This window comes from Canis lupus, chromosome 26 (genome assembly GCF_011100685.1).
Source record: "Canis lupus familiaris isolate Mischka breed German Shepherd chromosome 26, alternate assembly UU_Cfam_GSD_1.0, whole genome shotgun sequence".
Lineage (NCBI taxonomy): Eukaryota > Metazoa > Chordata > Mammalia > Carnivora > Canidae > Canis > Canis lupus.
The window spans coordinates 18,077,610-18,083,676 of record NC_049247.1 but is presented as its reverse complement, the minus strand read 5'-3'; positions in this window follow the sequence as shown (position 1 = coordinate 18,083,676).

Below are 6,067 nucleotides of genomic sequence, written 5' to 3'. Positions count from 1 at the left end.
GCTCAGAGCATGCGCAGTAGCCGTGCAGGGGCTTTTTTTTTTTTTTTTTTTTTCCCCCAAGGGTCAGTTACAGGGCAGGGTCAAGGGGATTGCAGCGGGTGTTTCCCAGCAGCCGCGAGCCTTGCGCGCCCCGGGGCCCGGGGGGGAGGGGGGCGGGGCGCCGGGGTGGGGACACCCCTCCTTAGATTTTGCCCGCAGTGGCAGCAACTGCGTGCCCGCGAGCATGCGTCGAGGAGCGGTGGGAGGGTGGCAGAGGCCGAAAGAATTAAGTCGCCCAAGGATGCGCGGCGCGTTGAAACTCGCAATCCGGCACGTCCCGGGGTGGGGCAAGGAGAAGGGTGGCCGGAGAGCTCTGCCGCGACCTCCCCCTCCCCTAAGCGCGGGCCGGGCCGGGCGGGGAGGCCGAGTCCCGGGCCCAGGTAGACGCGGACTCCGGCCACCTGTCCCTTTAAGAAAGTTGCGCCGCGGCTGGCGCGCGGCGGGCGGGGAGCGCGGGCGGGAGCGCGGGCCCGGAGCCTGCACCTGCCGGCACCGCGAGGGGGCGGAGTTGGGGGCGCGGGTCCGCAGCCCCGGGGGCCCGCGTGGACACGGAGTCCGCCCGGGGCGTGCGCGGCTGGGCGCTGCGGCCCGGGGAGGCGGGGAGGCGGGGAGGCGCCCGGCCGTTGGGGGCCGCGGAGCCCGCCGGTGCGCCCGCGCTCCCGCCCTCCCCGCCGCCCGGCCCGCGCCTCCCGCCCCCCGCCCCGTCCGCCCGCCCCGCCCGCCGCCCGCCGCCCGCCGCCCGCCGCGGGAAAGGTGGCGCGGACCGCGGACCGCGGGCTGCGGGCGGGCGGGCGGGGCGGGCGGACAGAGGTCCCGGAGCCCACTCGCGCGGGCCGGGGCAGGGCTGATCCCCGGGACCGTCCGCGGCTCCCGCGCCCTCACTCTCCAGCCCCCGTTGGAATCACTTGCCATAGTGACCGCAACGAGCATCGTCACCCTTGACTTTTCTTTTCCTTATGTATTTCTGCCCCCTCCTTTATTCTGCACGCCAGCCCCTTGGGAGACAGGATGGTCCCCTTTGTGCCGTCGGCGAACCCGAACCTCTGAGCGGTCACGGGTGGGCCGGGGAGGGGGGAGGGCGCGGCCCGTAAGTGGCAGAGTCGGGATTCGAACCCAGAGCGATGCACCTGCCGGTGGACGCCGGGCTCAGGTCTGCGCCGCCCTGGCCGGACCAGGCCGGGCATCCACTGCTTCTTGAATTTCTTGCGGCTGCCCTCGCGTCACGGATCCCGTGTCCCGGATCCCGTGTCCGTACCCCGCAGCGGGCAGGGGAGCCGCCTCTCCACACCTGTGGCTGGGGAAGCCCTTCCTCGGCCGTGCTCGCGTCCAGGAAGGAGCCAGGGCTTCTGGGGCTGGATGTACCTGGATTTCATTTCTCATTCAGGTGGGCTGTGACCTTGGCGCTGGTCCATGTCCTCCTGAATGGTTTTCTTTTAGCACCTGGGCGCCCTCACTCCTTTCTCCTCTGCCAAGAGTAAATAGATCAGCTTGCATTCTCTAGGGAGAAAAGTGGAGTTTACAGATGTTAGTTAAGGTCACAGTCGTGAAGCTCTGTTTTCATTTCTCTCCCACCGAGGTAGATTCCAATTTTGCATTTTGCTTGCTTATAAAAGTCGTCTACATCGCTTTGAGGAGCCCTTAGAGACCTATAAATCGTGACCAATAATGAATTTGAAGGTTAAGTTGTAAGAATTCAAAGCATTTGAGTTTCTTTCTGTTAATCCTTAATGGAGTTATGTGTAAACGGAGGGGACTTCACCACCTCCTCTTGAGATAACAGCCCTTTTCACTAAGGCATAATTTTATATATCTTTAGAGAAGTTTGGAAAGTCTTCTGAAAGTTGATGGATTCAGTAAACTGCTTTTTAAATAAAAGGCATCCAGTCTGTGGGTTCTATAGACCCACACGCTATGGAAAAGACAAGCAGGGACCCTTCTTTAAAAGACCAAAAACTAAAGATTCAGGGTCTCAAAACTCTCCTTTTCCTTCGAGAACCTGGCTTCTCTGCATGGACATTTGGCTGGGAACTGTGGCCATTTTACTAAAGAATTGACAATTTGAGTTCTTAGCTTCCGGAATGGTTGGTGAAAATATTGCCCAAAACCTGTTGCGGGTATGCAGGAAAAAACCCCAGGTAACTTAGCAGAAACTCTCCTTTTTGTTACATTAATGCATTTTCCCCTTTTATAAGCATCTGGTATTTCTCAAGCCTGTTGACTTATAAGATTCACCTGGAGAGAAATTAAAACCATAAAAGGGAAGAGCAGGGGAATCCTTGTTTAACAAGTATCCCACATGATTCTTTGATGAAGTAAGTGTGGGCACCTGTAGTAGGTGATAGGCCAGTCAATGCCTTTCTTTCAATGAAAGAGCATGAAGTTCACCTGTGTCCATGGTGTTTGGGCTCCTTATGATTTGCTTCTGTGGGGGAAGAGTCTTACTTAGATCAATCCTGACTTTGAATACATACCTGCTTCCCTGCTAGGAGATTTCTAAAAGGCTCAACAGGGCCCCATTTCACCAGACCTCTGATTTTTGCAGAAAAATCTGCAGGAGGGAACAGAAGCAACAGGCATCTGGCTTTTCTGCTTATTCTCTGGGTTGATGTACTGGAAAATGTTCTCATCTGGGCCTGTGTTTGAGAAGTTTTGATAGGTGAGCAGTAGAGTCGTTTGCCCAATCTGTTCGGAGCTGGGGTGCCTATGGCTGTGTGCAAAATATTTGTTTATGACGTTAATGACACGATTAAAACCAACTCGCTTATATCTGGGAAGACCAGTTCCTCCATGCAGTAAGTAGAGTGTTTGTATTGAAGGATTAAAAACTATTAATTCACTTAGCAAGTTTCAAGCAGCTTTTGTTTGCTCAAGCAGCCTAATTTTTTATTACGGGCCATGCCCATTTCTTCTTTAATCCCTAAGTTTTTGACTTTCATTTTGCTTATTGTTCTGAGTTTCTGAGGGTAGGGAGGGAAAGGCAGCACGGTCAAGATTACATGACTTGTAGTAATAATCAGTACCCTGGCTGGTAAAGCAAACCACAAAGACTATCTATGAAGCAGAAATCTCAAGGTGGTTGTGTTGTTTTTTTTTTTTTTTTTTCTTATAAATGATTTCAACAAATCCTTGAAGCCACAGCATCCTGTGCTGTGTCTGGCACATAGTAGACACGCTGGAGATTTACAGGCTTTAAAAAGTGTTTCTCTTGTCCATTGCTAAAGACTAGTTAGGTGGCATTTCTTAGCAGAAAGTTCTCAACAGGGAACACCTGGGTGGCTCAGTGGTTGAGTGTCTAGACGCCTTTGGCTCAGGGTGTGATCCCGGGGTCCTGGGATGGAGTCCTGCATGGGGCTCCCTGCAGGGACCCTGCCTCTCCCTCTGCCTATGTCTCTGCCTCTCTGTGTGTCTCTCATGAATAAATAAATAAAATCTTTTTAAAAAGTTCTCAACAGGAGACATACACAGTCTTTACTCATGCCGCTCTTAAAAGTAACTTGTAAATCTGATTTCCTAAGAGGTAGATTCCCTAGCACGGTTGAATGTCTGAACACAGCTTTCGAAGATGGAAGCACAGAATTTGTTGTTTTTCTGTGGGAGACCATGAAAATACACTGATCGTTGATCTCTTTTGCTTGTGTTAGCATGACTGATATGTGTATTATGGTTCTCTTTGGGAGCGCATTTGTCGAGGAACTGCCACTTATAATTGTTGTCCTACATCTTATTTAATAAAAGGACGTTAAACTCTCCGGTGTTTCCAGGAAGGGAGTACTATGATGTTTTTGTATCTCTGTGATCCCCTGCCCAGACCTAGTTCCACCACTTTCCTGTCCTACTCTTCAGAAAGGTGGTTAGCAACTTAAAAAAAAAAAAAAAAATCCATCAGTGTGACCAGCAGATGTGCACTGAGCAAGTCCTAGGAGCCTTCCTCAATGTTTTCTTGGTCCTGTCTTTTGCGATAATGTCATTTTGTTGGTGGTGGTAATAGATCTAGGCATTCCCTTCTGAAAAAGTTTTTTTTTTGACCAATTTTTTGGGGTGTCAAAAGAAAAACCAGAAGCCTTTCTGTGACTCCACAAAACAGAGCTATGAGCAGGTGGTAGGTTCAGGGGCTTATTTTAATCACTAGAAGGAAAAACTCTAACAAAGTGAGATTCCAGGCCCCTAATGGTAAAAACTGCCCCTACCCCAGCTGTTGATTCAGAAATGGGGCACAGGTGAAGGGGGATTCGACCTCTGAGGCTCACCCATTGCCAGAATGCCACAGCATTCTACATTTCCTCCTTGAACTTCAATGCCAAGTCTGTCTACATAAATAACTTTCAGGATGTGGATGATCAAGTCTCTGCTGCTTTAACAAGTTCTGTATTTACCTGTAGCTGTGATAATGACCACACCGAAACTATTGTGCAGTTACCTTTCTATTTGGCTTACATTTAAAGTCACCCAACAAAAAATTTAGAGACTAAAATGGATTTTAAAAAATTGTATTTATTCATGAGAGACACAGAGAAAGAGGCAGAGACACAGAGGGAGAAGCAGGCTCTCTGTGGGGACCCTGATGTGGGACTCGATCCCAGGACTCGGGGATCACGATCTGAGCTGAAGGGAGATGCTCAACCACTGAGCCACCCAGGCATCCCAAAATGCATTTTTTTTTTAAAGATTTTATTAGCAAGCAAGATAGCACAGCAGGGGGGAGGGGCAGAGGGTAAGAGAGAAGCAGGCTCCCCACTGATCTACAGCAGGGCTCTATCCCAGAACCCTGGGATCATGACCTGAACTGAAGGTAGCTGCTTAACCTACTGAGCCACCCAGGCTCAGTTGTATAGAAACCCCTAAAACAGGTTTCTATAGTAAAAGTGTTTTTAAAAGCCGGGCCATCTCTTGGCCGGTACTACTGATGACATTATTACAATGCAAACTACTACTCCTCTCAGCCCTGGAGAAAACTGAGATCGCTCCTGAATCAAGAAAAGACCCGTCAAACTGATTGGCATCATCTTAACCTTAAGCATGTTTGATCTTGGGGAAAGTGAACAATCTCTGTGCTTATAACATAGCAATTCCACATGAGTTAGAGTATCTACCAGAGTATTTACCGAGAACTACCCATTCCCTGCAGACTCGCAATGTGGGGAAGGTACTCCAGGGGCAGGGCTTCGCGAGGCTCCACTCAGTGCTGTCCCTCTCTCGCCCAGCCCTGGCTGCAGGGCTTTGATGGATCCCTCCCCGTTCCTTCCTGTTTCCATCCTAGAGGAGGGTAACAACAGCCATCTTTCAGGGCTGCGTGAGGCTGAGAGAGCACACATGGCGTATAGTAGACGTTGCACGAACAAGGGTTGTGTTTCAGGTGGCTTTGTGTTCCTAGAGATACTTCTTGTTCGGTAGCTGCATTCTTCTGGAAAAAAAGGAAGCGGTTCAGTTGCTTTGGGGAACGGTCTCTAATTTTTTTTTTTTTTGGCTTTCATTTTATTTTATTTATTCAACATTTTATTTAAATTCAATTTGCCAAGATGTAACACCCAGAGCTCATCTCATCAAGTGCCCTCCTTAGGCTGTCTCAAATTTTTAAAAGTGGAGTCTGAAAATAGCCATCCTCTGGTGATCTGAAAAGCTTGACCCAGCCTGATCCTGGCTTCCAGGGAGCAGTTACCTTATGCTCCCTCGCACAGTGCCATGGTCTATATGAAGATATCTTCAAGGTCCTTGCCTTCTGCCCCGATCCATAATCTTAACCAATCTAAGCTCTTCTTCATCCCATGAGGAAATCCCCACCACCCTCCTCATCCCCCCACCACTCCCCCTGCCCAGGCAATCACCATTTGGGGAAAGCTGTATTATCCCTAAATTCCAGATTCATCTGGCCACTTGGTGGTTCTTGTTGTATTTTCTGATCATGCTCTTGTCCAATTGCTGCGGCCTCTAGATCTATATTGTGGATGCAGTTAACATACAACTCCACATCTATCACTCCATGTACCATTTTCTTTGTCTTTTTCCTTTGGCTTCTATCAGAGATCCTGAA